Raw genomic sequence first — 12,019 nt, 5'->3', positions numbered from 1 at the left:
ACCATTAGTCATTTTCTATCCCAATTTTCTTTTAGTTTTCCTTAATACTTATTACTATCTAAAGTAGCCTTATCTATCCATCATTCAATTGAACAATCAGTCAAATACATGGATCCTTATCTTGTTTCATAGATGTATCCTCTGTGAGTAGAATAATACCTGGTATGTGGCTGGCTCTCAAATATTTTTGAGTAAAAAAAAATCAGATGTATGACTATTTCAATTCAGCTTCTAAAACTTCAAGCAATTACATCATCTCCCCAAATCTTCAACCTGCTAATTAAGAGTGGTCGAACGCAGTGGGTTACTACAATTGCTTCTACTTCCAATCCTCTGAATTTGTTTACATCTTGACTTCTTTGAGAATACACCTGAATTGCTACGTGTTCCTGTTTTTGTCTGTCATTCTGCAAGTTCCCAATGGGCTGTGGATTTCTTATATTGCACACAAACACAAAAATATTTATCTTTTTTTTTTTTTAATTTTTTTTAACGTTTATTTATCTTTGAGACATAGAGAGACAGAGCATGAACAGGGGAGGGGCAGAGGGAGAGGGAGACACAGAATCCGAAACAGGCTCCAGGCTCTGAGCTGTCAGCCCAGAGCCCGACGCGGGGCTCGAACTCACGGACCGCGAAATCATGACCTGAGCCGAAGTCGGCCGCCCAACCGACCAAGCCACCCAGGCGCCCCAAAATATTTATCTTTTGAGAAGATAATATGTTTTCAGTAAATAAATAATTTTATGAATATTCCTATAGAACTGAATCATCCATTCTAAAGCATTTTAATTGATGTGTAGCAGGAAATGTATTACCACAGCACTTTAACATTTCAACATCTAACAATGAGTGAATAATCAGGAGTGAATAATCAGGAAATATAGAATGCAAATTTAAGAGAGTAAAATCGCAATTCTAATTTTAAACTAATATATCAATTACCAAGATCTGAATTAAACTTACAGTGTAAGTAAGCTAAGAGATCAGTTCTCTAATGTGAAATTGTACATTTTATTTTACATAAAATTTGTTGGGTTCAATAAGAGTTCATTATACCAGAACAACTAGCAAAGTCTTATACCTCCTTTTTATATACTGAAATTTTTATCTCATCTACTTAAATCAGCAACTTAATTAATGAATCATAATTTTTATAATATCTTTTATAGCTATATTTTACATATTATTGCAATAAAGCCAGAAACATAGATAATATTATTTACAGGTATTGTAATTTATTATTAAGTCATTTATAATATACATTCACCTATTTTTCCACACCTATGGCCAATCTATATATTCATTGTACTTATAACATTTGACTGTTTTTCACAAACCATCCCTTAGACCCAATTTTCATGAAATGTTAAAAAGTCCTATATATCTTTTGTAGGAATTTTATAAAATTTAGATTTCTTAGCTTTAAAAAAGTTCTACTTATCTTCTTAATAATAGAGTCATTCTTGCAAAGTAAAAAAAAAATAGAGTGTATGTACATGTGTGTGTATAAAATGCCATTTTCCCTGGAAGGGTCAACAATGAGGAGCCCTGTTTATGAGCCATATTAACACCAAAGAGAGAGCTTAGCAATGTCTGTTTCTAAAAATAAATCCTGTGTGTCTCTTGTTGTCATCATCAACCAGAGTCTTCTGTGCTCTGTGACAGAAAGCATCAAGACTGCCTCTTTGCCTTTCCACAAGCATTATACATCAATATCCAAAGTTCTCCCTTTTCTGTCAAGGTGGCAGAGATAAAAAGAATTCTGTAATCACCCTAAGCAGACATTTAAACATTATTGCCCCTTAAGCAGACAGTTATCATGTTGTTTTGGCAGCAGGAAGGAATCTGTGGTTTCACTTGAATGTTATTCTTCTTTATTTAAACTACTAGAAATAACCCAAAAATGACAGAATGCTCTTTCTATAAATAATCATTCCAGTGTAGAGTTATATTAGGAGGTAACTCAGATGGCATGATAACGCCTAACAAGCTAATCTTAGACCTGCAATGCCATAAGATAGAAATACCGAGGCTAAGAATAACTGACCCAAAGGAGTCAGCCTGCTAAAGAGAGCCACAGACATGTGGGCATCTGCAGATTTTAATGCATTTAATGATCTTCTGAAAGCTTCTTTCGCCTGGAAGGCAATAAATTATGTCGGTCATTAATATGACAATCAATAATGCCTCCACCACGTATTCCATAAAGATGGCTCAAGATTCTCATAGCCAATAAGATTATAAAAATTAGTTGATAAAAACCAAGGAGCTGACTCCTGAATAATTGCATTAGTATCTAACTGGTGAATTCAATGTACAAATTTAACTCAAGATAAAGTAAAATGTAATGCCATGTTGGTACATACAAACATCACCACCCAGTTTTCACCTAAAAAGTCCACATTGGGCCCAAACTGGATGAATACAGATTCAAAATAGGCAGAGTAAAATTTTATTAGCTAGATTATTCTTTTGGCTTAAGAATTTGACATAGCATGTTGAGATAACGATTTGAGTGGAGATACAAACTTTATTGAACCTCCCCCCTGCCCAACTCATTTCTAGGTAAGGAATGAAGCAGATATAATTCAAACATTTTGGTCAAAAAATACTGAAGCCCATGGAGCTAACATTTGAAGGAAAAAAAAAAAAAAGATCTCCAGCTAAATTACATTAGTTATAATGCGCTATTTTGCAGTGGTGCAAACCTTACAGGTATGACTTATAAGATGTACTGTGAGCACTGGCAAACAACATGCCAAATGCACTGGGGATACTGGTTCTGTCCACAGTGTGTACTCATTACTCTGCATATCATCAGTCTCATGGAACTCTAGAGGTTGGCTTGAGTTGTCTCAGCCCTGGACAGTGTTCACTTCCTCCAATATCATTATCAAGCCCTGGGAATGTGAAGTAAGGCTCCTCCAACCAAGCCTTTCACCATAGTAGCCTATTTGTGTCTTAAACCTCCCAGGACTAAGTATGCCTAGACATTTATCTATATAGCTGATTCAATATTTTTAGCCCCAGATATGAAACACATTATCCTATGCAAAATAGTTTTCTCTTTGAGAAAAAGTGGCAAAGAGATGGTAAACAAGAACAGAGACATGGTAAACAAACCAAGTTCAAACCTGACCCTGCTGGTTCCTACCCATGATCACCATAAGTAAGTTCCTCTGAACCTGTTTCCATATCTGCAAAATACGCATCCTGCTCTAAGTAGTGCATACCTCTCCAAACTGCAAGGAAGATTAGAAGATGAAACAATGCCTGGTACAGAAAAAGCATCTGAAACAGTAGCTTATTACATTAATAAGAAGAATGAAATGTTAAAAAATGATGAAAAAATATGGCTCCAAACACTGACCTCCTAAGTTGAGAGTAAACAATTAGATCAGAGTGGAATGTGGCAGAAAAATCATGAAAATGATAACTGTGATATTTTTAAATCTAAAATGAGTGGTGTCTGATGTAAAACACACATTCAAAATACACAACTGAATTTCATTTGTAAGCAGATTTAAAAAGCACCCTCCAAGAGAGAGGCAAACCAAGAAACAGGCTTTACTATAAAGAACTGAAGGTTACTGGAGGGGAGGTGGGTGGGGGATGGGTTAAATAGGTGATGGGGATTAAGTGCACTTGTTGTGAGAGGGTCCTATGTAAGTATTGAATCACCAAATTGCACACTTGCAATGAATACTGCACTGTGTATTAATAAACTAGAATTTAAATAAAAAATTTTTAGAAAGCACCATCAAGAGTAAAATTTGAATCATGCTCTATTCACCAACGGCTTTTCTAATTCACCCTACATGAGGTTCCCTGAGAACTTTCTGGGTAAACACATTTTCACTAAAGTGAGAACTTCCAGGCCACAATGTGCAATTTAATGGAAATTTAGTGAAATTTTCTTGGGTTTTTTGTTTGTTTGTTTTTAATTTCAACTTTTAAAATTTAAAAATATTTTAACCTACTTTGGATATGTGTCATGTCTTTGACACCCACCAAAAGTCACCTCAAATAATTGAAAAAAGCATCCACAGGGCTAAAATTGTGTCAATACTGAACATAAATTATAAATAAAATGTTTCAATACAAGCAGTAGGCCATGAGGGGAAGAAGTAAAAAAAAATGAAGTTCTGGGGTTTTTCCAACCTTATCAACATGCAAAGAGCTTAATCATAAGTAAATGACTAGTTACAGTCTGTGGTTTGGTAAATTTCCTTCTTCCTTAAATGTAGTTTTCATTGGATTTAATTATTGGGTATTTAAAAAACACCATATATAAAAGGCCCATCCCTTATTTGACTAAGGAAAATTTAACATTAAAATAATGAACGGAACTGATACTCTTCTAAAACACAAGAATTACTCAGTTTTGTTTTCACGAACCAGAGCATCACAGAGTAACCCTAAACATAATGTTCTCTGATAATATGTAAAACGTGGGGCAGTTAGTATTGCAAAAACTCTTGTTTAAATTCAAGTTGTTTTCTGCAAGTGACTTAGTGGGGGAAGAATAGAACTAGTAGACCCAAGGTATTTTCTCATCCCTTCATCTCCAGATTGTCAGCTCCCAAAATTAGAAAAGGGAGAATTGCCCATAGTAAGGACACCATGCATCCAAGCCAACCACTGGCACTTTATCTTCCTTTCAAGAATGGGACAGACCATAGCACTGCCACTCTGATTTGAAGCACATGCCAAAATATCTTTGAATTTCATCTACTGAAAGCTTATTTTTAAAGTCATTTTCATGGGCTTTTATTCCAATTAAATTGTTTTCAAAGTATTCCAATTCAGAAAAAAATTGTTAAAATGCAGTTACTATTCCAGATTGTTAAAATTGTTCATTACTCTGAAAATGTAATAATTATAACAACATACTGGCAAAGAAATTGCATTTTGAATATTTTAAAAATAATCCTCCTTCAGTGTAAAGAAAAGTTTATACATTAAATAAATTTCTCTTAATATTTTCTGTATCCCTCAAAGCCAGCATTAAAGGAATACTTGACTCAAATTTATAATAAATGTTTGTAATGCACTAGTTTACAATGTTGATTTTCCTCTTCTCTAAAAAGCGATTTACAACCCTACAGAGATCCAGTGTTCTTCCATAACTATTCTTTTTAGGGTTCCTTCTAACAACAGTACTAAGAAAGGTTTCCTATTCAATACTAGTAAAAAAATATATCAGTGTCAAAATGGATGTAAAAATCTTCATGAAAATGAAGTAACACCCATCATTCAATTGAAAAAAATTACATGGTCTGCTTCCTTCATTTAATTGTTTATATTTTGAGAAATACAACCTGAAGAAAAGTACCAAGAAGAAAATTCCAATCACCAACATACGCACTGTAGCAAATACTGCTGGTGCCTAGCTAACATGCATTCCTTACCCTCCCTTCCTTCTTCCTAATACAAACTAAACGTTCAGCTGCAGCACCCACTCTCCTAGGCTCAGTATGACTCTAAGGAGCTACCATGGTGGTCCCATCCTGCTTTGTTCCTGGGTAGATGCTGCTTTTCTGGCCAATAAATTATGAAAGACAATTTGCTGGAGAAATGTTGGGTAAAACTTCCCTAAAGAAAACATCCAAGGAAGCAAAGTATCTCTTCTATGTCTCCAGACTTTGTCGTGCATAAATAGACACAATGCCTGGATCTGCCACATTCAACTCCTGCTTTGTTGAGGAAACAGACCTGTGAAGAAGATACAACTCTAAGGCCAACAGAGGGAAGCGGTATGAATGACCTGATTATTTTTGACATTATTGACCACCTAGTGCTGTCAACTACCCTGCTATTTTAACTAAGTGATAAATTTCCTTGTTGTCACTTTGAGTAGGATTTTCTGTTACTCGGAGCAGAACACAACCAATTTACCTAATACTTGGATTAAACACCGTTAATATTCTGACGCAGTAGATTTGTGTGTGGTCTGTAAGAAACACTTGTCAGAAGATATGCGCATATCATAAAAATTCATACAAAGTGAAAAAGTATGAAGATAAAAACAGAAGTCCCCCCATTCCCTGGCCCCAGCAACCAGCCCACCACCACACACACAAAACTGTCCATGATTTCTTTCAACCTATGTATGAATCCTTCTGGGAGATGGATGGATGGACCAAATACACTTTCATAAAAGTGAGATCATATCACTGATGTTATTTTTATTTAAAAAACATTAAATGATTTTATCAGGATTAAAAACTGCAACTGAAGGGACTATCAACATACTAAATGCTTCCTTCCTATATGAGGTTCTATTTCCAAGAAGATCTTTCTAAGGTTAAATTATTTTAAAAAATCAGTGTTTGGAGTCCTTTTCTTTCACCCCTGTGTTTCCATTTTAAGCAGCAGGGAGTCTGTCCCTGCCCAGAAAGAAGCTATCAGCAGTTTCACATTTTACTCTATCTCACCTCTCTCTAATGCCTCATATTGGTTATGTTTATGAATGTTGCCCTACTTTATAAAATTTGCTTTCTATCCTGTAACCACAATCTCATATTTGTTTAAATAGATTCATGGTTTGCCTCATTTATCTGCCTATGCTTTTCCTACTTCTGTATTTCATTTTTTATTCATCTCTTCATCGTGTGGGTTTCATTGGAAGCAGCCTTGTTCATGTTTGGGAATTTCTGACTTGCCTACCCATTTTCTCTATATTTTAATAACTCTTGCCTGAATGGACCATTGGGTTACACTTCTTTTTGAACTTCAAAGATTTTTCTTCGTTATTTTTTGTCACTGAATGTTGGATATGCTTGATACTTCTTGAGTCCCATACATTCCCTTCCTCCCCACCTTCCCCCCACCATATACCTTTGCTTTACCTGCATGAACTCCTGAAGAATTTTTATTATTTGAAAATCAATAGCCCAGTTAGAATATGACTCTGTGATGAGCATTTGCAGCAAACTGTCCTTAAAAAATGAGAGTTCTTTCTGTCTACAGATTTATTTTTTTTCTTTTCCAGTGCAATAATCTTTCTTCTTTTTCACAAAATTATCTTCTGTTTCAATGTTTTAGAATATCAACTTCAGGGATATAAATAATCTTTTTGTTTTATTTCCTTTGTGTTTCTTATTAATTGACTTCTTTCCAATTGCTTGAATCCATTTTCCTTTTTCATTCCCTACGGTTGTCTTAAACCTTTCCCCTTTGTTGGTAAAGAGTTTCACTGGTGTCTGTTCTGCTTCCTGCTATTTCTAATGAATATTTTTGTTCTGTAATTATCATGCTTTTTCATTTTCATTTGTTTCCCAAGATCTAAAATATCCTTTTCTCTTGTGCTATTGTTTTATCATCTCATCTTTGAGTTCCTCTTTTATGGAATTTATGTTCTTATTAAGATGCCTCATTTGTGGGGAAAAATTATTAGATAATTCCATGGATTCAGTAAAAAGATGTTTTCTCCTGGTGGAATATCTAAGGTTAGATGGGGAAGGGTATTTGATGAAAAAGAATTATGGATCATTTTCCTAACTTAGAGTGTTGCCCTGAAGCCTTCATTTCTCCAGAGACAGTGTTCGTTCACCTTCCTCCATTTCACTAGTTTTTTTTCCAGAGTCATTTCTACTATTTCTCATGCACAAGAAATAACAACAACAACAACAGCTAAGGATATCCACTCAGTTTGCTTCTCTTCAAATCTGGCAATGTTAGTGAGAATTTTGAGAAAGTTGTCATTTTGTCAGTAAAATTCTAAGGGGGCCTAGGATGCAGGGCCTGTTAGGTTTCTCTGTCTTGATCAAAATCCCCATTTCCCTTTTTTCCTTGTCTATTAGCTTCCAAGATAGCTTAGGTCATATCACTTTCTGTACTCACTTAATGCTGAACACTGTGTCTGTGTGTGCATGCATGTGTGCATGCGTACGTGTGTGTGTGTGTGTGTGTGTGTGTGTGTGTGTGTGTAGGGCGAGTGTTGGCCAGGTTATACAATTTTAGAGTCACTTCATTATCTATCAGTGGCAAAAAATTATGTCATACATCATTTTCAAATTTCTCATCTTTAAAATCAAAATCCTCAGTTTTAAATCTCAATTTGGGGGGCACCTGGGTGGCTCAGTTGGTTGAGCATGTGACTCTTGATTTTGGCTCAGGGTCATGGGATCCAACACTGTGTCGGGTTCCATGCTGAGCATGGAGCCTGCTTAAGATTCTCAATCTCTCTCTCTCTCTCTCTCTCCCCCTCTCCTTCCCCCCTCTGCCCCTCCCCCACTCATATACATGCAACTCTCTAAATAAAAATAATAAATAAGTAAATAAACAAATATTCAGAATTGGGATTTATTTCAGTGTTCTGAGGGGTTTTATTGAATATTCTTACTTAACAGACATAACAATTATTCCACTGGTGTAATCCACAGAGATATAAAATATTCATTCTTGTCCCTATTCTCAATGGGCCTATTTATAACTAGCTTTCTGATCACTACCTATCAAATATTCAAATTGATAACAGCCTTGTAAGTGAAGATAACTTGAGTTAGAGAATGGCAAAACAGTAATTATGGGAAATACCAGAAGTGATTCTTGACATGACAGGAGCATTTCACAGACTTACATTTTCATAATTAGATTCTGCTTTCCAAGTAGACATAAATGGCTACTGAATCTAAAATGTTCCTTTCCCCTCGACAATGCACACCAAAGGGAAAAAAAAAAAAAAAAAGATTCTGAAAGGGTGAAGATATGTTTTCCATAAAAGAAATTCAGGATTTAGATTTAAATGCTTTTCTTTTATACCCTAAAATAAGAATACATAGTAAAAATATGAGTTTTCCTTATTTTAAATGTATTTTACATTAATGCTGTATAAACTCTAGGAAATTCTTTTATAGTAATTGTTCCAATATTGTCTGGACAGCTCTGCTGTCCAACATGTTAAGCAAGATGCCTGGCAACAGGAGAACACCCCAAATTCTGCCAGCTACTGCTGAGTGACCTGAGTCAATATTTGTACATGCTTCACTTTCTGCCACAGTTATCACTTATATTGGCCCACACAAGCCACAAAAGTAGAGACTGACCTAGCACAATGTGTCACTCATAATGAATTCCAAGATTCAATATTACAGAGCGTTTTAACTGAAAACACATTAGCAGATTATACTGTAGAACCTAGTTCTCCCTAAAATGTCTTGCCTAGCTAGATCAATATTAGAAAAAAATGGAACCATATAAAACACTTGCAATTCAACAGTATGTAAAGAACTCTGAAGAAAACTCACCTTTATCAATGCATAGTATGGAGCTTAACTTTTAAAACAGCAAATGGGAACTTCAAAGCAATAGGTAACAATAAAACAAAGCTTTTTAAAACAATCTCAAGAAATACTTTGTTGTGGTTTCACTGTTCAATTATACATTCTGCAAATTCTTTGCCTTTGATTACTATGTAATGAGACACTTTACAGAACACATGTACATGTACACATGCGTGTGCACACACACACACACACACACACACACACACAAACTACTCTGATTTACAGTCACAATTTACACAAGGAGATGACTAGTTCTTACCAGAACAGGAAAACCAAAAAAAGTAACTGACGTGTAAGATAACTAAAGAAAACTTACTCTCAAAACAAAATATCATTGTTCTATGTGACATACAATTGAACTCAGCTGGCTTGTTCAGCAAGCTAGAGCATGGTATGGAAGAGCCAGAAGCCCAGGTTCTTTCACTAAAAATAGTTATAATAATAGGGAGTCTGCATTTCAATAACATGTTGTTACATTTGAACCTCATAAAGAATGCCCAGAGGTAAGCATGAGGACATCATTATTGTTCAGGTTACAGATGAGTAACCAGTTATCCAAATGGCTAAGAGCCGGAACACAGAGCTCTTGACTCCTCGAACAGTGTTGTCTCCACCACTTTGCACTACTACCAAATAATCTCTTTCAGATCCAACGACTCCATCCATTCCTATGCCTATCAATCATAGACCCATGCCACTGGTCCGAAAGGGAGTGAAATGAAATTTGCAGATAAATTAAGATAAACACACCTCTAACTTGTCAATTAACTTAAAGGAAAACCCTACTGAAATGGGTCACCAGGATCACCATTGTCTCCTCCTACCCCTTCATCAGTGTTACTTAAAGTTTGCTGTAACCTTAGGATTGCTGGGAAGATAGTAAAAATTCCAATATCCAGGCTAGTTCCCATACCAGTTAAATCAGAAACTCTGGGGGTGTAACCAAGGCATCCGTGTTTTGTAAAATATTCTTGATGACTCCAAGTTTGAGAGCCAGGGCCTCAGAGGAAGTGCACAATAAAGACTGGGGGAACTAAAGTTAAGGCCATATTATATTAAACAACATCAAATGTTATACAACATGGTAGAATGGATGCAAATGATTTTATGTTTCAAATTTGAAAAGTTAACAGAACTTGGAGTTTCCTTATTTATATCAGACAGGTTTGAGAGTTGATGTCAATCTACATCACCTTTCACTTAAGAGCTGGTTCTTACAGGATGTTTCCTGTAGAACTGACAACTGCACGGACAGTCTCAAGCACTTCCCTGCTGGAAAATATTATTGCTTTCATGTCAGGAAAATGACAGTCTCAACTGAAAATCGGAGTAAAGTTACATATGATTATCAAAGACACCGAAAACAGTGAGGCTTGCAAACACCTGTAGCCTGTGGCAAGAGATTCAATGTCAGCGGCCAGTAGCTGCTTCAAAGGCACAGCTTTGTTTCTACCATGTGAAAGAAACATGAAACTCCTAACAGAGGTGAGGACTAAACAGATAAAGTGTAGTACTGAAAAGATACCCAAAATAGTGATTGCTTAAAAGTTGATCCATATTTAAAAAATAAAACACTAAATTAAGTGACCAGTTCCATTGGAGACACACCAGCTGACCCCTCCCCAAGCTCTTGTCAACTTTAAAGCCACAAAGATAATAAACCATATTAAAATCCTAGTACGTTTGCTTCAGATAAGCAGACACTACTAGTTAAAATAATTCTTGCCACTTAAGTGTCAACACCTCAAATTACACAAGATCAATCTCTTATTCTGAGCCCACCAAAAAACTGGATCAAGAGAAGTATCTTAAAATCATCGCAACTAACGGAGGTTTAAAGATAACTTGATTCAAACATAGGTGCGTAAATGGGAAGGTGTTCAGCACTGAAACAGACATCATGCCAACCTGTGGAATATTTCTTTCACATCTAGTTCTAGCAAGTAAACGCTGTTCTACGTTGCATTCTTTTCATGGAAATCTATGTGGTGATCTATAATTATGATCAAGCCCACATAGGAACTTAGAAGATGTGAGGGAGAACTTCAAGCCAATTTAGACTGAAACATTCAGAGGACGGAAACAAACCCCCCCCCCAAGCTTTAGGAACTGGCTGTAGGATTAAATATGAAGAGCAGCAATTATAAGTAAGTGTTATCATGTGGAGAGTCTGCTCTTTTAACAAACAGAAATTGATAAAGCTGACAAGTTTCCTCTCCTCAGCACACCTTCTTGACGGCAAAAGCACATACAGAGAGAAACCAGAAATTAGACTCTGTTACTGTTATTCTTTAAAGGGTTGCACCTGCATGTAACACCTTTATGTGTGCGCTATGCCATCCATCTGCCTGACAATACTAGACTCTCCAAATGTTTTTAAAGAAAATTAAAATAAGCATCTGCTGATAATAATTTTATTCCATCCTGAATACTTTCGTTTTGGGCTGCTGAGAAAAAGCCACATTAAAACTACCTTTGTAACTCCTAGCAAACACATTTCAGAAGGTAGGTCTATAAATAGATGTGCGTCTGTATGCACACTGTAAATATAAAATCATCCGGCTAGCGGAGGCTGCAATTTAAACTGAAGCCCCAGGATGAACTTACCTGATTTTTAAAGTCCCATTAGAATAGCTTGCAATCAGTACAGATCTCCGTTTTCTACTTGCAGAGTAAGGCAAAGCACCCCCAACTACATTTTACTTATCTCAGTCCCATCCTTCATC

At 35.9% G+C, this 12,019-nt stretch overlaps 1 protein-coding gene across 9 annotated transcripts in view; it reads right to left on the bottom strand.

Annotated features, from left to right (window-relative positions):
- The window catches only part of HDAC9 (histone deacetylase 9), a 929,650-nt gene that overhangs the window by 521,858 nt on the left and 395,773 nt on the right, over window positions 1-12,019 (bottom strand). The gene's annotated exons all lie outside the window — the stretch shown is intronic.

The sequence above is a fragment of the Panthera pardus genome, unplaced genomic scaffold, assembly GCF_024362965.1.
Source record: "Panthera pardus isolate Hobbes unplaced genomic scaffold, ASM2436296v1 HiC_scaffold_8, whole genome shotgun sequence".
Classification (NCBI taxonomy): domain Eukaryota; kingdom Metazoa; phylum Chordata; class Mammalia; order Carnivora; family Felidae; genus Panthera; species Panthera pardus.
This window is presented reverse-complemented; position numbering and strand designations above follow the sequence as displayed.